The 23422-nt window shown below is 31.0% G+C and overlaps 1 protein-coding gene across 21 annotated transcripts in view; it reads right to left on the bottom strand.

Annotated features, from left to right (window-relative positions):
- Window positions 1-23422, bottom strand: part of LOC145276773 (cyclin-dependent kinase 17-like) — a 534353-nt gene that overhangs the window by 383139 nt on the left and 127792 nt on the right. For 2 of the 21 annotated variants that reach the window (XM_080128054.1, XM_080128042.1), the window contains exon 1: window positions 4575-4699. The exons of 11 other annotated variants lie outside the window; for them this stretch is intronic. The gene's annotated coding sequence lies outside the window, so the exon portion shown is untranslated. Of the gene's footprint in view, window positions 1-4574; window positions 5301-23422 lie in introns of those variants that run through there. 8 more of the 21 variants (XM_080128041.1, XM_080128040.1, XM_080128045.1 and 5 more) reach the window with 7 other exon arrangements.

Genomic DNA, 23422 nt, shown 5'->3' with positions numbered 1-23422 from the left:
ACCCATTCCTGTGTCTCGATACACCTATCATTATATGTGATCAGTTTTCTATAATAGTCAACCATATAGGAGCCTATTCGTGACCAGAGACACACATTCAGCTTTATATCATATATATATATATATATATAGATAGATAAGAACAAAGTTAGAGACTGTAAATTACAATTTACGAGAATTTATTATTTGACAGGAAACTCAGAAATATCAAGAATTCTTGAATCCACAGAGTTTCAAAGAAAGTTTAGCAAAATAATTGTTATAGCGAAGCTATGAATTTACTAATACTAGCATAAATTGAAATTGTACAATATTTGTTTCATATTGAAAGAGGTTGTAGGTTCAAATCCTCAGTGTAGGCGACACTTAAAAAGACAATCTTGAATTACTTAGAACTTCTACCTAGTGATGACTGATGGAATGAAAATATGTTACCACTTGTAGATTAAATAAAGAGTTCCGTTCGACAGAAAGATTCGACAAGGAACACCTGAAAAAGGTCAGAAGTTACATTGACTAAAACGTTGTCAAAATAACCCTCAAGATGAGAACAGTAGTTCAAAGAATCCAAATAATATGAATTATTAATCCTCATCTCAAAACTAATGTGTAACTTTAGATTTGAAACGCTTAAATAGAAAAAAAAGCATTTTAAAGACCTGTTTGGCAAACCTCTTGTAATTGCATAGAAACTCACAAATGCTTGAATTTGAAATAACATTGTTACATTTAATTTTAATTATATACAAAATGTCTCAGCAAATACAACAAATATTGCTTGTAAAATTGAAATCAAGAAATGAATAACACATAAAAAAGGAAAATCAAATTGTTTGTAAGATTTTGTATTCAAATGAGAAATCTAAACTATTGTTATTACAAAAAAAATGTGTTTTACTAAAAACAACAAAAAGATGCTCAATATTTAAATATTAAAAAAAAAAGTGATGATAAATTGATAAACTATTGTAAAACATAAATAAAAATTGACATGAAGAAAGCACATGTTGACTTTTTGAAGAACATTAGCCAGACAAAGGATGATCGCATATGTGAATACACTAACCACCAAATCACATCGACAGTGAACAAGTATTTGAATGACAAATTGTACACATTTTTTAAAATTAAATTTATTTCTTTCAGATGATTTCTCCAAGAACCATAAAATGTACATAGAGAATCTATTTACTTGTAATTATTATATCTATATAAAACTATGAGTATTTATGTGATTATATATGTACAGGATTCACTGGAAATTAATAACCAAATCATTATGAATTTTGAAACACAGTTGCTAGGCATGGGAGGTGGGTTCATAATGGACTATAATTTAGGTTAATTTAGTTTTATGCAAAGAGGGTAAAAAATGGTAGAAGCCTTTTGTAAAAATTTAGGTCCTTTGGATTTTTGTATAAATTTAACAATAGATCCTAATACCTATGATTAATAAATGTATCCCAAATTTCAGTTTCTTTTGAGTATTTTCTCATACTTTAAAGAGATTTTAGGGGTCATAATATTCCATTCCCCATTTGAAAATAAAAATATATCTGATTTGCACCGAATTTTATCCATATTTAATAAGATTTCTCGAATTTCAATTTTTTAAGATTCCTTAAACTTTGTTTTTTCTAAAATCAAAATAATGTCATGGATTTTGAATCAAAATTAGAATAAGGATTCTAAACTTAATGTTTAGTATCATTATATGTTTATATTAATCTCCATAATGACACATAAAAGTGATGCAAAACTTCTGTTCGGGAATTAATTTTGGTACAGATATTTTAGTATAAATAACAAATATTTTTAATGTGTAATTAAACTTTACAGATAAAAAAATACTGTATTCCTCATTAATGAATAAGATATGAAATTAGAATATTTTATCAAGTCATAATTAATCTTGCAATTTTAAATAAACTTTTTTTGTAATAGTGGAATGACAAAATTTCATAAAAATTCTAATTTCATCTATAATATAAATCTCACCTGTCTGTTTAAATGTATGTATGTATGTATGTATGCTTGTATGTTTGTTTAAAACTTTTGTCAGAGGCGACGGATTTTCATGAGATCAGTATTATTTTGAAGACCGATGCCTCGGACGACAAATATCGAAAAATCAGCCAAAACATTAATTCCTTCACCCTCAACTAGGCAGTTTTTACAAAGAGGGTCTGATTTTTTGCGAGCCATTTTTGCAAGTCATCGTATCAGTTGGATTGCCTTGGCCTAACTTTTAATGTTACAAACTTCCCGTCATGCCATGGAGTAGGGGTAAGACGTCAGATTTTCACTTTCTTTTCTGCTGTCGTGTCATAGGTTCGAGCCTGTTTACCTACTACTACCTTTTTTTTTTTTTTTTGCCCAACACACACCTCCAAACACCCGGGAAACGCCGGACACCCAGGCTAGCATTAAATAAAATAAAGCCAATAAAGAATACAAATTAAAACAGTTCTTTTTACATTTTTTAAATCACAAAAAAGACACGTTAAAAATAGTGAATGGGACGCTTATTTATGTGTTATAAGAGAATCTTTGAACTGAATAAAAAAATAAAATAGAAAGCTTACAAGATATTAAGTAAAACCATTACAAATAAATAATCAGTTTAGATACACAATTTAATACGCTTGATTTTTAGTAAAAAAATGTTTTTGTTTTTTTAAATTGAATTTGTCTTATGAGTAAAAAAATAAATAAATAAAACGCAGGCTTAGAAATTATATAAGGTATCCCAGAAGTTGCACACCATACACTGATCTCCATGGAGTGGCCACCCCGATCACCAGATCTGTCTTCCTTAACTTTCTTTCTTTGAGAACATCTCAACTCTTGTGTGCTAGAATCGTCCATGTGTTAAGCATATGAACAATAAAATAGATATTTGTATTTTTATGAAAACCTAGATGAAGTGCGACTTCTGGGACACCCTATATATATATATATATATTATAGTGATGGGATGATTTCAATATTTTTCCCAGATTCCGATACAATTACCGATTCCATACTAAATTCCTGATTCCAATAAAATTAATTCCGATTCTTTATAAATCTCTAAATATTTTACTATAAAATTTAGATTTTGTCCTGATTACTCTAAAAACACATCTTAAATATGCATGTATTTTCTCAAATGTAAAAACACACTTGTGACGGGGTAATCTAGAGATTTTAGTCGTACTAGAAGTTTAAATCAATAAATATTTATTATTTTATTATTATTACAAGCAGTGGAAGATGATTTATAAAAAAACAAAATCAAATAAAATAGATAATTAAAGGAATCAGTTTTGGCATTGGAAAATAGGCTCAAATTTTCCACGATTCCGATACCCTCAAAAAGCTCTGATTTTTTCGATTCCCGATTAATCGTTCCAACACTAATATATATATATATATATGTACACAAATTATTTATATAAAAACTATATGTTACATATTTCAGAGATGTATCCTAGCTTCATTGCAGTGGACCTGCCATATATATATATATATATATATATATATATATATGGAGAGATTATGCAATAAATATATTGGACAAAAAATGTCATGTATAAATGAATTTAATGCCGATAAAGAAAGGTGTTTTAATTGTAAAATATTTTTCTTACAAATAAAGACAATACAGAACTACAAATGTTCATTTGGAAACATCGTAAAAGAAAATAGTTTATATTGTATGCACACACACACAAACACTAGACAAACTCTCACACCTGCATGCAAAATAAATAAAATAAAAAGAGCTAATAATCCAGACTTACAAGGTTTGATTCATTTAAGATTTCTAACTCAAGATATATAACAGAATGTTGAGCCCTTATTTATTTGCCTCCTCACGAGGGCAAAGTTAAGGTCAGTTATTTTTAATGTGGGACAAAATTTAGCTTCTGAAGAATGAAACACGATAATAAAAATTGACTCCGTCTAGAAGGATTTCTATTTTATTGACCAAGGATGAAAAAGATGAAGTGTAGTATCGAAACAAATACTACACTTTGTTCCCAGAATAATAAAGAAAAGAATGAAAAAGTCCAAAGCCTAGAACTTTTCAAATTTGGCGTTTACTATTCAAAGCAAAAAATGTGGATGTATAATTTAATGTCAAAAATAACTACAATAAATTGTAGAGAACATAAGTTTTTTCGTGTTTGTCAATAAAGATGATGACTATTTCAGTGCCGAAATAGTCGGTAAATGGAAATTGCGAAAAGGGTTCGATGACGTTCAGATTTTGATGTGTGACTGAAGAGAGAGAGTTGCAGATTCCCATTCATAACGAAGAGAAAGAGTAATTATAAAGAAAGAGGAAGAGAAAGAATAGGAGAGGAGGAAAAGAAAGGGAGGAGAATGATAATCGCAAAGAAAAGAGAAAAGGAAAGAAATAGGAAAAGAAAAGGAGAATGACAAATAACAACAACGTGTAGAAATGAAGATAAAAGCAGAGAGAGAAGAGCAACAAGAAAGAAAGAAAGAATACTAATGTCAAAGAAAATGTCTTCAAGTAAGGAAAGTAGACTGAAAATTTGGTAAAAACGATATTAATAACTTACATGAAGAATGGCCCCATAAATCGTAGGATGAGTAGGAGGTCAATTTTACCATTAAATCCAAAGGTAATATGTTGCAGTAGACATCAGCTTTGCAATGTGTGTTTCACCTATTCCAGAGAGTGAGTGAAGTTAGGTGAGGCTGGAGGAGGAGGAGGGAGTGTGATAAGAAAGAAGGAATGTAGCAGCAGCAGCAACAGGAGTAGAAGAGAAAGTTGAAATTTACAGTTCTATGAAAAAAAGTAGAAGAAAAGGAAAAAAAAAACTGATGCTGATAATGATGATGTCATGGCATGCACATGTGTGCGAAGATGGTTAGCTCAGGGTAAACCCTTCCTTCCAGAACAGGAAGACTACCAAGCAACCGATAATGATGGCTCAAGAGAAAAGGAAGCAATCTCTGGAAGGAAAAAGAGCGTGTAGTAGCTTGTCCAAGACGTACACGCGTCTTTTTTTTTTTTTTCGTGTGTGTGTGTGTGTGTGTGTGTGTGTGTGCGATATGTATAGTAAACGTAGTAGTATTTATAGTATTTGCTATAGTGATAGTAGTATCCCATTCAATGGCATATAGCCACGAGCAGTATCAGGTGAAGAACTTGATCTAGCAGTACTAACAATTCTTCACGACTAAAATTGTTGTTGCTGTTACTGCTGCTACTACTATTTTAGTGGATGTATGGTGGCGATAGTCACAAGACGAGATAAAGCAACAATCTCTCCGCAAATAATGAGACGCTACTATTTAGTCCGGTGCGAAAGGAAACTATTATAACAATTAGCATTAATAAAAGACGCTACACTTGGAAGGCTTTCAGTTCGTTTGAAGAACTCTAACTCACACTGACAAGTGATTCAACACTAATCCAATTTTCTTTTCTAAAACAAAGAAAATCAATATGTATACACATACACACATAATTAAATAATTTCAAATACATTTAACTGAAAAAAAAAAAAAAAAAAATTTTTTTTTCAAAAGTGCTCAATAAATATGTAGAACTATTGTAAGTAAAATCGTTTTTATATAATTTCACACACACACATATATATTAAACGCTATATTTATTACAAGCTAAGAAATTCACAACTAATCTACATGACTAATGAAACAATAAGTAAACAAGCCGAATAAGAAATATAATCTCCACTAAAAAAAGAAAACAAACAAAAAAAAATAACAGTGGAAACTAATATATTTTTAAAGAGTAAAAAAAAATCAATTCCTGAATTCGAAATTCTAAAAAACCTGACCCCCCCCCCCCGACTCTGGACGCCAGCAAAAATTGTTGACTTTACTTCTAACCTCAGACATGAGGAGTCGGCAATAAAGAAATACGACTCCTAACTTTAAACTCAGTTATAAAAAAAAAAAATAAAATCCAACTGACTCAATACCTGCAAACATTGCAGACTCACAATCAAGGTTGCGGAGTCGGAAAATGTAATGTCCTACTCAGACTCCTAGAATTCTTACGAGTTTGATTAAAATCTCTGATTTCCTCAGACTCTGTAAAACTGCTTACAACTCCACTTCAAACATTTTTTCTTACAAATTATACTATTACAAACTATGAGCACATACCTCCACCACAGCCCACCGGTTCTCCTTAACTGTCAACCTTTATCCAAAAATCATTCATAGCTATGTAACCAACATTTAAATTAAATGGAATTTTTAAAGGTCAACAACAAAAAAGTAGATAAAATATTTTTATGTAACATCATTCTGAAATAAATTTATAAAAAATAAAATAAAAATAAAAACTAGCAAATCAGAGTTAGCAGTTGACAATAAAAGTTTAATTGAAAAATATTCGGCTAATGAATCTGGCCTATTTGAAGGTTCTTTATAAGGTGAAGAAATGTATCTAATTTGATTGGAACCTACCCCTTCTTTGCTGCAACCTTTCCCACAGACGTGATGTTGCTAGTCTCAGTCTTTTCTATAAATACTATTATCACATGTGTCCTTCAGAATTGGTTGATCTATTTTCCTGCTGCCTTTATTCCAGCTCGTTTGATTCTTTGGTCTAGTGGTTTCCATTAATTCACTGTTTTGATACCTCATTGTAATACAGCTTCCTATTCCAGTAGCTTCTTCCCAATAACTGCAAGCTTGTGGAACTGTTCCTACTGACCGTTTTCCTCCTACCTACAGCCTTGGTCCTTTCAAGACTACAGGCAATAGGAATTTTCCATTTTTGCGATAATCATCTTTGGTTCTTTTTAGCTCCTTACATCAAGTGGCTTCACTTCCCGTCTGAAGAGATTTCCATTAAAACAATTTGCAAATATTTATAAATCAATGATTATCTTCCTTTTACAAATTCTCTTTACCACTTCCTCTCCCCCATGGCTATAACCGAGCCTTCCTGCCTCCAAAAATATCTCATGCATAAATAAGAAAAAAAAAAAAAAAAAAAAAAAAGATTGGTTTTATTACTTTGATAAAATTACTCTGAATCAAAGGGAAGAAATATTAATCAACCAAAGATGATTTTGATTTGTTTGGGCAATTATCCACTTAAATTTTTCTCTACAAATATTAGTGTAAAAAATAGTTTACTAATCCAGTGAGGGCTAGAGATATGCATTGCATGGAGAGAAATGATGTGTGAATGCTGTGATAGATATGCAATGAGAGTCGTAAAGACAGGCTTAGATCTGACGACCTCAGAGGAAGATTAAATCTAAGCAGTATAAGGGAGAGGCACGTGAGAATAGGAGACTTTGTTTAAAGGCATGTTGAATGAATAGATGAGTTCTTGGGTTAATAGATGTAGAACAGTTGAGGTAGCAGTTGACAAGAAAAGGCCAAGGAAAACATGGACGTGATAAGATTAACCTTAAGAGAAATAAATTAAAACCTGGCCAGAAATTTCTAAAAGCTGTCCAATGCATGCCAGCAAGTAAAACATGTTAACCAAATATATAAAAAAAACAACAACAATAAAAAACAAGAATTAACTTAATTCATTTCTTCTCTTAATAATCTGCATATCATTATATATTTGTTACCAATATCTCACAAAGGCAAACATCATTGAAAATAAAGAGGAAATTCAAACATAATTAACTTGGCCTTAGCTACACAAACCAAATAAAGAGTTGCAAACTATCTCTACTATTATATAAAAGTCACTGTGTGAGTGTGTGTGCGTGCGTGTTCCTTCCTCACAGGTTCTGAAACCGCTGTGCCTATCTTTTGTAAATTTCCCACAAAGTTAATTTGGCAGTGTCCTCAGATATGTTTTGTACCGAAATTCATCCAATAAGTATCAAAAATAAAAAATATCTGATCTTAAAAATAGCTTTTCTCTCTTACAGATAAAACAAAGAATAATTTTTGCAGGGAAATATTTTACGTTACACAGGCCAAGGGAGATAATAAAATTTCAGCAAATCATTTCTTCTTAGAAAAAAAAAAAAAATACAGATTTATTATAATCTGGAGATATAGCTCAGTGGTAGAGCATTCGACTACAGATTGAATGATCCCCTGTTCAAGCCTGGGTGTATCTCCCGATTTTATTTTAATTTTTTCTAGTTAATGAGTTCAATTTATGATAAAAGAGATACCATTTAAAATCGCTGTAAATCATTTATTTGTTTGCATATTTTAAAACTAAACATTTATCAGAAGTGACTTTTCCAGGACATTCATCGTCAAGCCCAAATATTAACTGACATGATATTGTAAACAAACACAGACGGAATTTGATGAACAACATTATCATTATTTATTTATTTATTTATTTATTTTTGTTTTTACAAATTAGTTCACTGAGTAAATTATTCTTTGGAATATATAATATTCAATAGAGGATTGATTCTATAATAAAACATGCAAATTATCATATTCAAACGTATTGTACAATCGGGCAATGCCGGGCTGCCAGCAAGTTAGATCATATTGTTCTACTGAACAAATATTCAGACAAAGCTTCATTATTAGGTGAGTGGGGGGGGGTACGTATAGATCCAGGAGTACTTCCATTGTAAATTTTCATATGAATACACGTTTTTATATAAAGTCTCTAATCTTTCTTTCTATATTAAAGACATTAACATTATATAACAAGTCTATATTCCAAATTTCAAGATGTTGACCATTTTACCTTGTATTTCTTTAGATACAGTGAGATGCACGATTCTTGACCGCACCTGTTTCATAGCACAGAATCATTCATGTAATTATTATGTCAATTTTTTAAATTTATTCCACCCTTAACTCATCAGAAAAAAAGAACTTATCAACTTGAAGAGAAAATAAAGGAACATGAGCAAGATAATCATCTTTGGTTCTTTTTAGCTCCTTACATCAAGTGGCTTCACTTCCCGTCTGAAGAGATTTCCATTAAAACAATTTGCAAATATTTATAAATCAATGATTATCTTCCTTTTACAAATTCTCTTTACCACTTCCTCTCCCCCATGGCTATAACCGAGCCTTCCTGCCTCCAAAAATATCTCATGCATAAATAAGAAAAAGATTGGTTTTATTACTTTGATAAAATTAATCTGAATCAAAGGGAAGAAATATTAATCAACTAAAGATGATTTTGATTTGTTTGGGCAATTATCCACTTTTATTTAATTTTTCTCTACAAATATTAGTGTAAAAAATAGTTTACTAATCCAGTGAGGGCTAGACATATGCATTGCATGGAGAGAAATGATGTGTGAATGCTGTGATAGATATGCAATGAGAGTCATAAAGACAGGCTTAGATCTGACGACCTCAGAGGAAGATTAAATCTAAGCAGTATAAGGGAGAGGCACGTGAGAATAGGAGACTTTGTTGAAAGGCATGTTGAATGAATAGATGAGTTCTTGGGTTAATAGATGTAGAACAGTTAAGGTAGCAGTTGACAAGAAAAGGCCAAGGAAAACATGGACGTGATAAGATTGATCTTAAGAGAAATAAATTAAAACCTGGCCAGAAATTTCTAAAAGCTGTCCAATGCATGCCAGCAAGTAAAACATGTTAACCAAATATATATATAAAAAAACAAAACAACAACAATAAAAAACAAGAATTAACTTAATTCATTTCTTCTCTTAATAATCTGCATATCATTATATATTTGTTACCAATATCTCACAAAGGCAAACATCATTAAAAATAAAGAGGAAATTCAAACATAATTAACTTGGCCTTAGCTACACAAACCAAATAAAGAGTTGCAAACTATCTCTACTATTATATAAAAGTCACTGTGTGTGTGTGTGTGTGTGTGTGTGTGTGTGTGTGTGTGTGTGTGTGTGTTCCTTCCTCACAGGTTCGGAAACCGCTGTGCCTATCTTTTGTAAATTTCCCACAAAGTTAATTTGGCAGTGTCCTCAGATATGTTTTGTACCGAAATTCATCCAATAAGTATCAAAAATAAAAAATATCTGATCTTAAAAATAGCTTTTCTTTCTTACAGATAAAACAAAGAATAATTTTTGCAGGGAAATATTTTACGTTACACAGGCCAAGGGAGATAATAAAATTTCAGCAAATCATTTCTTCTTAAAAAAAAAAATTAAAAAAAAAAAATACAGATTTATTATAATCTGGAGATATAGCTCAGTGGTAGAGCATTCGACTACAGATTGAATGATCCCCTGTTCAAGCCTGGGTGTATCTCACGATTTTATTTTAATTTTTTTCTAGTTAATGAGTTCAATTTATGATAAAAGAAGAGGTACCATTTAAAATTGCTGCAAATCATTTATTTGTTTGCATATTTTAAAACTAAACATTTATCAGAAGTGACTTTTCCAGGGCATTCATCGTCAAGCCCAAATATTAACTGACATGATATTGTAAACAAACACAGACGGAATTTGATGAACAACATTATCATTATTTATTTATTTTATTTATTTATTTATTTTTGTTTTTACAAATTAGTTCACTGAGTAAATTATTCTTTGGAATATATAATATTCAATAGAGGATTGATTCTATAATTAAACATATGCAAATTATCATATTTAAACGTATTGTACAATCGGGCAATGCCGGGCTGCCAGCAAGTTAAATCATATTGTTCTACTGAACAAATATTCAGACAAAGTTTCATTATTAGGTGAGTGGGGGGTACGTATAGATCCAGGAGTACTTCCATTGTAAATTTTCATATGAATACACGTTTTTATATAAAGTCTCTAATCTTTCTTTCTATATTAAAGACATTAACATTATATAACAAGTCTATATTCCAAATTTCAAGATGTTGACCATTTTACCTTGTATTTCTTTAGATACAGTGAGATGCACATTGCACAATTCTTGACCGCACCTGTTTCATAGCACAGAATCATTCATGTAATTATTATGTCAATTTTTTAAATTTATTCCACCCTTAACTCATCAGAAAAAAAGAACTTATCAACTTGAAGAGAAAATAAAGGGACATGAGCAAGATTACAAAATCCGAAATCGGAAGAGAAGTTGAAATTGTTTTTAAATTATTCCGCCATGTTTGAATGTGACATAATAATTACATGAATGATTCTGCACTATGAAACAGGTTCTGTCAAGAACTGTGCATCTTAACATACTTAAAAGAAATAAACAGTAAGATAGTAAACATCTTGAAATTTAGAATACAGACTCTTGTCATTTATTCATATATACTCTGTAGTTACATTGAGCTTCATAAATTAAAGGACTGGTATAAATGAAAAGTGAAATATAATTAAATAAACATCTTTCCCCATAATCATATATATGTATCTCCGAATAATGAGATGAATTAAATCAGATTAATTAATTTTGTGATTCACAGTCTTGCAAAATATTGTTGGGCTGAAAATATTTTTATATGAGACAATCCCAGCCAAATAAAATAGCTCAATATACAAGATAGAGCAAAGTAAAAATTGTAGATTTTATATTCAAATTTTTTGGCAGTAAAATATAGAATTTTTAAAACAAAAATGTATTATTTGAACAAGGAATACACATTTAAGTTCGAGTCAACTTTAAATTTTGTGTATTCCTTTTTCAATGAATAATTTTTTGTTTTTAAAAATTCTATATTTTACTGTAAAAAATGTAAATATAAAACCTACAATATATATATATATATATATATATATATATATATATATATATATATATATATATGAGAGAGAGAGAGAGAGACAGAGGAATCGAAATTGAAGAAAAATATTTTAATTTTCTCAATTTCCAGAATGTTCGTTTTATAAACTTTTCTTCATTGATTTCCAACTTCACTTTTCTCAAATTCTATCACTTTTTTCCCCCCATTCTTAAAGGGTCGGACCGTTAAAATGTTTTCCTCTTGAAAGGGAAAGGGGGGGGTATAAATTAAATCAACTCGCGTTGTAATCTAGAGCTAATCTAAGATAACTTTTATCTTTTTTTTTCTCTATCAGTTTTCTTTTGAGGTGTTTTCCTTTCAATGACATCAACCTGAACGCCAAATAAAAAAAAAGAAGAAACTCAAGTTCCACTGACAGATGAAGCAAATGATATTTCCAGTAAGACAAGAAAGCGAAATGGAAGAACTATTTCAGGTCAATAGAACCCACCTAAAAATAACTCTTCTTATCTATAGATGTTCTAATCTAGACCAATTATGATCTGCAGAATTGGGAAAGCCATGAATTGACCCTTTTAGTTATTGACTGCTCATTTATTTATTACGTTTCTTTCGAGCATCTTTTATTTTCATCAAGAATTCAATTTTTCTTTTTTTTAACAAGGGAGTTACTGCTTATTAAGGCCTAAATATCACTCGGCGATAAAGGTTAATGAGCGTGAGACATCATAATGATCGGTAGTGGTAAAAATTGGATAGAATTTGATTAATGGCTCAAAAGAATTTTTTTACATTGTAACATGATTATTTTCAAGTTCAGTCAGCTGGAAAGCAGTACCATGATACTGTATTCCATAGGCAGGCAGTCTAAGAAAAAAACTTTGTTCATGGAATTTGTATTTAGTTTTAGCCATTGATAGAGAGCAAGGAAAATTATCGCTAGTGGTTGTTGCTAGACGAATGTTGTGAATGTTTTGCAGGCTTAGGAACCATAATGGAAACAAATTTGATTATAAAAACAGAGTTTTCAGATTCAATTTCAAAACCTTAAAATGGATATATAAATGTTATTACTAACATTTATAGGAAAAGAAAACTATTTAGATAAAAATGCTCAACATTCCAGATAGAGCATCAATATATGAAAATGACCTATACCCTCAAGCAACCTTCCTCCCAATTTCATTCACACTAACTCTTAGCCATACAAGGAGTTTACTGTGATATTATTTACCCAGCTATATTTAATATTAGATTTTCTACCTTAAACAAATTTCATTCACCCCTTCATAGACTATAATTTTCACTAGGGAAAATTTCTCATACAAGAACTATAAATATATACGGCCTGTATATGTATGTGAACTTTCAGATTTAATATCCTTTATATATATATATATATATATATATATATATATATATATATATATATTGTACATATTCTTTAGAACATCACTTTTCTCAAACTTTGAAGATTCAATTTTTGTGCTAACCAGCAAAATTATAGCTACACTATATACAAGATGGAAAGCAATGGGAAACTACCATCTTTACTTGTCTTCCCGAGATTACCGTGGCTCTACAACTTGGAGAGTCATGGTCACTGACACTTAAAACAGCGGGGCTGCTGCATGCATGCATATACAAGTTATTCTGCTGTTTTTTTCTCTGAAGAAAAGAGTCATATTTTGAAACTTCATGAAATAAGGAAATATCTTTTGTTCGCATTGTAAATAGTAATTTTCAATTTCCACACACACACACACACACACACATATATATATATATATATATATATTCCAATCTATTTTCATATTAGAGATCAATAACTGTTATGTAACAAATCTATTGCATCTGATTTTCATTGTCAGACCCAACTAGCAATTTGACATTATTACTCAATTCAAACACTTATGGCAGAATGCATTTTGTTTTTGTAAAGAATCAATTTTAATCTTTTATTAATAATTGGAGAAAAAAAAGAATGAATTACTTTGTGACCCTTTGTAATTTGATAAGAATTTCAAAACATTTAAACTGTCAAATAGAAAGTGATTTCTGGCTTTAAAATTAATGGCAATTCCTCATGTATTAAAAGATTGGAAGTTTATTTACATTCAATAATTTTATAAATAGATTAAAAACAAAATTAGTTAATTTTATAACCATTTGTTTCAATTAATAATTTAAGGAGCAAATGATGACCTTAACTAACAAAACAATACAATGTCAATGTAGCTAATATGAGACAAATTTGATCATTTTTGATACTCTTTCATTTCAGAACAATTTTAAGTATTTTATAGCAGTAAAATAAAAAAAAAAAAGCAAAGCAACGAGGATCTTGGTGAGAGAGATAGGCATTGAAATGACAACTATAAAGAAAGCATTGAATGAAGATCTTTGGTACTCCTTATGCAAGAGTCACAAGGGACAACTACTCAAAGCCAAAGCCTCACCAAGAGAACCATCGTACAAAAGCCAAGAAACTCTTCAACAAACCCCCTCCCCTTCCATTCAAGTCATAGATGCTTTGGTTCTTCTCAGGATTAGAACATGCAGAAGAACATGTGGCTAGCCTACAGTCCATATGAAGACAAAGTTTCCTCAAATTTCATATGGCTATATTGAGTTGGTGTCCACCATTGTCAAGTGTTGGGTGTAGAGGGTGGTTGTGAAAAGGCCACACATGTGGCAGCAAAACTCAGATCCATGTCACACATCCGAAAAAAAACCAGAAGTGGTGGTCTAAGAACTCCCACGAATTCAGTCCTAATATCCATTCCCACGGACTCCCAACTCCCTCATGTACTATTATATGCATGGAGTAGCTGATAAAAACAGCAACTGTGCTGCCTGACACATCAAGGACAAGCTGATTGCCAGGATCAAACTAGTGTTCAGGCGTCACTTGAAGGACAATGTGAAGACTGCATGCTTCATGTTCAGGTTCTGCCTTAAGGCTGTGATGGAACTTGAGAGAAAATTTTCGAGTGGACTATACATAAATAAAAGATCCTCTAAAAGATACATTTTCAATTTTGAGAATACATCTATTATTGACCAATATATGTTTTTACCTTCCTTTTCATAATGTATCAAATTTGTCTTTAACTGTCTGCATATAACACTAACTGTATCTACCAGACATTGTCCAGATAAAGGCATATTGTCAAATGAAAATGCTTAATCTCTACTATTATATAAAAAGAACTTTGTGTGTCTGAGTTCGTTCTCTATAGACTCAAAAATAGCTGGGCCGTTTTTTATGTCATTTCACACGACAGTACTTTATGTGCGCGGCACTATTTTCAGGGAATTTTGCTTTTATTATCACTGCAAGAACTGGACTGAACTTTTATATTGAATCATTTAGAAATGAGGGAGAAAAAAAGTAGAAATTTTCATGTGAAAGAGTTTATTATTCAATCTATATAACGCTTCTGTATATATTATACCATTTTCAGCTATGTAAAGTCAAGAGTAAAAAGAATATGTACGTTTGTATTGTTATTTATTTGGTAATCATAAAAAAATGTTAAAATGATCCATTTTTAATTCTTTGCTGATACAATCTGATTTGTAAGCATTTAAGTTAAAAAGAAAAGTAAAATGAGAGAAATAAACTACCTTACAATACATCCATCTTCTTAATGGTCAACTGAATAACTCACCTGAAATAAAAAGAAAATGGATTGAGTACATTGATTAATAAATAACAAAAATGGAGAGAGAGAGAGAGAGAGAGAGAGAGAGAAAGGACGATATAGGGCGCACGCATGCACGAGGACGATTGAAGGCGCGCGAGGGAGAGAGAGAGAGAGTACAAGTAAAGACATGTCCAAGAGAAAGAGAGAAAACGAAGACAAGAAAAGATGCAAAAGAGAAAGAGAGAGAGGAGGCGCACAAGAGAGAGAGAGAAGTCATGCGAAAGAAAGAGAAGGCATGCGAGACAAAGAGAGAGAAAAGGCACGCAAGAGAAAGAGAGACAAAAGGCACGCAAGAGAAAGAGAGACAAAAGGCACGCAAGAGAAAGAGAGACAAAAGGCACGCAAGAGAAAGAGAGACAAAAGGCACGCAAGAGAAAGAGAGACAAAAGGCACGCAAGAGAAAGAGAGACAAAAGGCACGCAAGAGAAAGAGAGACAAAAGGCACGCAAGAGAAAGAGAGACAAAAGGCACGCAAGAGAAAAAGATAGATGGAGAAAGAGAGAAAGTAACGGAGAGAGAGAGAGAGAGAGAGACACAGCAAGAAATTTAACAGTATTCATGAATAGTGTGAAACAATGAGTCTAATCTCACAATTAAAACATTTTATTAAAACAATTATAAAACAACTCGAAAAATATTTTTTTTAAAAGTTAATGACTTCACAAGGTACATTGCACAAATTGTCAAAATAAATATAAGGTTAAAAAGAAAAATAATATAAAGTTCAGTCTGTTGATCAATCAAATTTTTTTTTTAAACATAAAATATGTTGTGAAATTTGTCTCCTTTTTAAATATCAGTTCTTAACTAGTTTTAGAAATGGAAAATCTTGCATTGAATAATAAAATTTCCAACAAGTAAAGCAGATGCTATGACTGGAAATCGAAATCTTAAGATCTTCAGTCTGAGATTCTACCAATTTATCGTTGGATTTTCTTACAAATAGAGCTTAAAACATTACCTTCACAAATTATTATAACTTTGGCATGACAACATATTTGTGTGTCCCAAAACATAAATTCAAACATAAGCAACAATAAAAATAAAAGAATGTGTAGACATTAAGAGTTGGAAATTATTTTAATAGTCCAAAACAATTTATTTTGCTTTAACTAAATACTACAAAAAATACAATTATATAAGCCTCCTACACTAATAAAAATATTTCATACAAACTTAAACATTCAATTCGCATTCACACACTAAGAATGATTCTTATTTCGATTCAACAACTTAAAGTTGATAAATTGTTGGCTGTTAGCTATTTGACCAAAAGTTTGATGCACGATCTCATAGCGGATGCAGTAAATGACCAATGTATAATATAAATATATTTGTAAGTTGATGATTATTCTTTGTGGTTAACTCACAGAAAGTTTTCTATTTGATCTGAATTTGTATGTGTATTAGAGAATGTCAGATATATATGACATTCTCTAATATATATATATATATATGATTAGTTTTTTTTGGAAAAAGAATTCCAGCAGAGTGCTCAATTAAAAGGAAAATCCAAATTTTAAGAGCGTACTTATATTTTGTGTACAGAAAGTTGTTAGTTGAGACAGGTCATTGGTACCGTCGGTTTCAAGCCCGATAATAAGGCCCGTTTAAGGTATCCTTATCAAGCTCTCTTCAGCCAATATTCGTCTATCTTATAACCGGATAAGTACACTTCATTTGGATCTCAGGAATTTACAACATTATCGTTGAGTCTACATTTACAAAAGTGAAAACTAAGAATAGAAAAGGTGATTTGGTGTTAACAGTTAAGGACAGGACGACGTAGAATTCGTCATTAAATGCAGGATCTTCCCGCGAGTACAGGGTGTTGCAACAAAATCCGACACTTGACAAAAAAGAATAAAATATGAAAATAAGTAATAAAAACAAAAGTTGTATATGCAGAGATCTGACAATTTATTTAGCAATTGAGTTACATACTACATTATCTTTCAGTGTAAGCTGTCAGAGACGACTATCTCAAGACGGGTTTGAGAGGAGTCACACACTTTGATGACAACGTCCTTGTCCGTAGTGGCAATTGTCTGCATAATGACCTTCAGAGAGTCCACCGTGTTGTGGGTATGCTTGTTAGTCTTGGTGTTGATCACGCCCCAAAATAAATAATCAAAGGAGTTACAATCAGGTGTAAAGGGCGGCTACAATTTCGTCAATCAGTAATGAGGAACCTTGTTGAGCAACCACAAGCCCTGCTTTAAGATGTAGAGATGTCCGGCGGTGAGCCTGTCTATCCAGGGCTTCACTATGTTCCTTAGCATTGCCTCATAGATCTTGGCGATAACTCTCGAGCCTTTTTTAAAGAAAGGAAGCATGACATCCCTCTTACTGGAGAGGACACCAAGAACCACAACGGAAGAGAGAAACTTTGTGTTTCACAATGGGAAACTCCTCAATGTCTTTGCAGATTACCCGTTAGTCTACCTATTGCCCGTCTGATCCTGGTTCGAAAAAAAATTCAGCATCTTCATGGACTCGTGCTTAAGCTCATTCAGACACCTTTAAAAACAATTACACACCACTATGCTTTTTTTTTGTGTGTGTGTGACTTCAGAAAATGGTATAGCTTTTTTGAAATTAGGAATGGTTTACTGTAAAGAAACAGTTGTACATTTTTTAATTTCTGTAACTTTCCAACTACTATTACCTACTCCCTGTCCTTTTCTCTGGACCATGCTAAGCCAGATAAAATACCTTCTTCCCCAGATGATTTCTACTTTCAATAATGACACTGCTTAAACAAATCCATGGTCGATACATATGCACTTTAGTTTATGAGATAAGCTTGTAAACATCTGAAATACTTGATCGTCTGATAAACAATGTAATTTACTCTTTCACACACACACTTCAAATGGTTCCAGCTGTTGGATTTTTCCTCAATTTATACAAATATTTTATGTGTTTTTTTTTTGTTTTTTTTTCAATGAAAACCGATGCCATATGTAGTCTTCAACGGAAAAGATTTTTAAGAACTTTCAATTAAATATGTCTGTACTTTAACACTTGCTTTATAAGACTTGTATTTTAAAACAATATCTCACAATAAATTTATGTTTATATACAGGATGTTACAACAAAATCCGGAAGCTAGAGCTATGCCAAGATCGCCACTGACATGGGCTGTCAAAAGTTTACCATCTGCCGACAGATCGAAAAGGACATTGGTTACTTCTATTGCAAATCTCCTTGCATACTCATCACTAATCTAATTTATATATATATATATAGATAGATAGATAATATAAAGCTGTGTGTGTGTGTCTGGTCATGAATAGGCTCCTATATGTTTGACTATTTTAAAAAACTGATTACATATAATGATAGAAGATGTATCAAGACACAGGAATGGGTATGTTTGATCTGGCAGAACGGTGGTTCATTAAAATTGTGGGGTCTGCGTTCGCGCCTGGTCCACAATTACATGTTTTCAGCTGTCGTCATCATCCCGGATGTTCACAACGTTTCGTTCATCATTACTTTTAATTTAAAAAAAATTTTTTTTATAGAGGTCTTTTGTTGCAATCATACCGAATTTAATAAAAGGCACTCGACAGTAAATGACAGTTAAATCGATCAGGTTCTACATTTTTGAAAAAGAAACTCAAAAGATTTTGATCATTTCATTCGCTTTTTGCAAATACAGAAATGTTTTGTTTTGTTTTTAATTGAAATTTTATTGTATATTAGCTAATTCCTGTTTGCATTGATGAGAAGTTTATAAGTATACTAGCAAGGAGACCTGACGTTGCCCGGGATTGAATGATGATCAATAATATTTTTATCGAAATCTGTGAAATTGACTATTTTTCAATTAAATCGATTCATAGCTTGTTCTAGTTGGGGACCCATCGTGGTGCCCCAGGCGGAAGTTTTACCTGCCTCCCTGTGGTGATTTAGTTCACAAAATATTGTAGTCTACATTGTACTGAAGAGAACCTGCTGTTGATTTTATAAAATTATTTTTATATATAATGGCTTGAATTAAAAGCTTGAATATTATATATAATGGCTTGAATTGAATTAAAATGAAAAAGTCAAGTATCATGGTTCGATTATGCTCTACACAGAAACATTCATTTCGAATGCACCCTTATCATATCAAAGAATCTACTGTTGATTTTATATGTCGGGCCTTTCTGCTTGTGTGGTAATAAAACTTCTTAAATGCACTTGTGATGCTAGGCTGTATAAGGTGTTAACTTTTGTCAAAATTGCCTGTTCGTTCTTCCATCGGATTATTTTGATTATTGATCATCAATACTTATCAAAGACATTCCGATATAAAACCTATCTAAGAACTGCCAGATACATAATAGTACATTTCTGTGAAATTTCATAAAAATCATCCTAGCCGTTTCTGAGTCCATAGGAAACGAACTCAAAGTTCCTTTTATATAATAGTAGAGATCTTTTTAAAATATAATAAATTATAACAAATATGACCTGGCAACAGGATTAACAGGATGAAAGGTTTTCCATGGGTGAGCAGCCACTATCAGATTTTACTCTGAATTGTCAATTTTACAGAATAACCAAGACACTTTAATGCAAAACTATTTTTGGAAAAATAATGGAAAAACCTAATTAAATTTTAAATATATAACGTTTTTAGAAAAATAAATAAATATTCAACCTTCACGATCGTGTTTACATGATTACAACAGAAAATCAATTTTATTTGCTTCTATACTTTTTTTTTTTCACAATTTCAGCAACTGAGATCTTCCTTTTTTTTTTTTTTTTTACTGAATCCATTTCATTTATGTTGTACTATACTAAATAATCTTTTTCAACCGACAAATTGAAAAAGCCTACATTTGGAACATCAGGAAATTTCATCATCCTGGTGGCTTGGCAGGCCAAGAATAAGTTTATGGTGTTCTCTCAAGTAATAGTGATAGATATACTACACTTTATTTTTTTTTTTTTAATCAATTCAAAATGTTGCAACTATCCAAAAAATAAAATTTGTGGTGCTGGTACAGCTTTTGAACCCCACAAAGCCTTTTCATTTGACTTTTTTTGACTGTTTACATAAACAGCCAGGAGATTCCAAAACACTTATCCAATCAGAAGGCGAGAAAGCAGACAAGTTAAATTGTAAATTGATTAAATCGTAAATTGTTGGAATTTTTTTTCTAAATCACTAAAGAAAAAAAAAAGGGTCAAAAAAACAAAAAAGTCAACAAATAACTGTTACCAAAGGTAAGAAAAGTAGATTATGGTTAGATTGAGGGTTAAAAAAAAAAAAAAAAAAAAAAAAAAAAAAAAAAAACAGTTTGGTTGTCTGGCAATCTTTTAAACTGAACTTAAAAATAAAAAAAAGTTGTTTCATTAATTTTTTTTTTTCATAAAAACAAAAGTAAATTCTTAAAAAGAAACAAAAGGTGAGTATTTTTCTTGCTTAAAAATTATTTCATTATTTTTTTTCTGTTGGAACGCCATCTTGTTTTGATTTTAACGTGGGTTCATTTTCATTTGGCTTTTTTCTGGCTGTTTATGTACTTTTGCGTTAACAAAAGTCAGTTTTGTCCGTTTCAAAACCTGTACCAGTACAACATTTATTTCAACTAATACAAATTCTCAATTAGCCCTTATTTTTCTATATTAACAATGTTGTTTCATAATTCAATTTTACAAGACTGGTTTTCTCCACAATAAATATCAGTTAAGCAAAATTTTTTCATTGACATTTCGTGTCTAGAAAATTAAATAATTATACAATTTGATTTCTTAAAATTATTATCATTAGTAATTTTGCCTTATCTTCTCCTATTTTCCAATTCACTCAATTTATCAAATTAATAACATTTTAAATTCTTTGTTTTAAATAGATACGTATAATATATCTACACTTTTTTATTACTTATAATACAGAAATAAATCATGTAGTAAATCATTAATATAAAAAGAAAAAACTTGCTGCAAGTAAATATACTTTAAATATAACCGATAATGATGTAATTCTTTCCTCTTTTTTGCTAATACAAAAATCAATTAAAATGTTAAATTTTAGCACTACAAGATTTATATTAACAATCGGGACATAGGTCTCTAAAATTTAATAATAAACGCAGTAGTAAGATTTGAAATTAACCTTTTAGCGACTACTCAAAACCTAGCAAATTTTAATCTATTCTTTGAAGTTTTAAAACAAAATAAAATATTTATAAGCATCTAATGAATCCATTTTTATTTATTTATAATTTTTATTTTTCAATATTCTTCATTTTTTTTAAATAAATATTTTATCTTAAATCAATTAATAAAAAAACATATATGGATTTATTCAAAACAAAGAAATGACACAAAACGGCTTCCAATACACAAAAAAAGAGCAATTGACTAGGAACATAAAATGTCTAAACATTTGACAGATTTTTGTTGAAAAAATATGATTGGATAGTGTTATTGCACAATGCTACAGTGAGTACTGTACTGTACTGAAGCGGCACTCACCCTTTCAAAGTGAACTGGCTTCCTCCCAAGGAGGAAGTTTCATAGTATGAAATTCACAAGTGGTCCCTAGTTGCATGTATATCCCCATTAAGAGAAATGATGTTAGGTTTTTGCAGCTCTATTCCAAGGTGTCGACGTTCTCTTACATACAGTGCCTACTATTCCTAAATGCTCACCCATCTGGTACTGACCAGGTTCAACGTTGCTTAACTTCAGTGATCAAAGGAGAACCAGTATGTCAGCGCGATTATATTGTATATTACAGCAACTGGCTTTTGAATTAAAGATTTGAAGAGGAAGCCGTTTTTAAAGAAGGAAGCTAATGCTTCAGTGTATGACATTGAATAGATGTTTAAATACAATTTGGTATTTTCTTTTTCTTTTTTCTTTTGTGGCCATGTAATCTTAATATCTACAAGATTTTTATGCAGAATCAATGATGGTGCAGGGTTTCCCTATCCAGAAAATTAGATATCCATAGACATTTTCTGGACCAACGATTCCCAATCTATCACATCCCATTTTAAAATTGCACTAAGATTTTTTTCTATTTCATATTAATAACTTGCCATTTACTAAAGTCAAAAACCATTTAAAGATAAGAGTTAATGGGATTGTCATTCGGATGAGAAACATCACCAAGAGAGCTGGCAATGACGAGTTGAAAAGGTAAGATTTGATTATTTAAAAAAATGTCTTGATAAATATTTCACGACATTGAACTTGAAAATGGCAATGTTATAGTCAACAGGGAAGTAGTCCCATGATATTCCACAGATAAAAAGTTCTTGAAAAGAAATTCTGTTTATGGAAGCTTCATTTGGTTTTAGGTACACGGAGGAAAAAAGAAAAACTCTTTGGAGTAAATAGACAAGTTTTTGCAGGGGGGGGGGCAAAGATAGCAATTCAGTTGGGTACCTACCATGACAATGAGGTTAGAGTAGAGAAAGACTAGCAACGTCTCTTCTGTGGGAAAAGAACTGAAGAGAAGAGATTATCTCCCACTAGATTCTATAATATATTTTGTACTCAATCCAATAAAAAGTACTCTGAACAGCACCTCCCAAGATGTGGCAGAAGTACTCCATATTAGGATCCATTCGAATCTCTACAGGTATAGAGGGTTACATCAAGAGTCAAGTACATTCTAGAGTGATAAAATGATCCAACCATTTATCCAGTAACCTTAGCAACAGATTTGATGCAAATCTTATTTCAGGTCTGGAGAGAATTGGATGAGGAACAGAGATTGAGAAATTGTTTTACATTTTCTCAAATTTTTTTTCACTTTCAGATTATTATTAGAGTCGCTTCATGTCGTAAACACTTCGTTTTGTCAATAGTTTCAACAAATTCAAGATATCAAAGATATTTTTAAGAAGCTCATCAAGTCATAATTGGAGTTATTGCTTTTTAAAGAAACAAAGTTTATTTTAAAGATAATGCAAGATTATAGAAAAAAGCTTTTAAAATTCATTATAATCTCTACTTATATATATAAAAATAAGGTACTGTATGTATGTGTGTGTGTGTATAAAAGCGATTTTATATCGGAATGCCTCTGATAAATATCGAAAATCGATACTAAAAAAACTCCAAT

This window comes from Euprymna scolopes, chromosome 5 (genome assembly GCF_053919585.1).
Source record: "Euprymna scolopes isolate OS-2025 chromosome 5, ASM5391958v1, whole genome shotgun sequence".
Classification (NCBI taxonomy): Eukaryota; Metazoa; Mollusca; class Cephalopoda; order Sepiida; family Sepiolidae; genus Euprymna; species Euprymna scolopes.
This window is presented reverse-complemented; position numbering and strand designations above follow the sequence as displayed.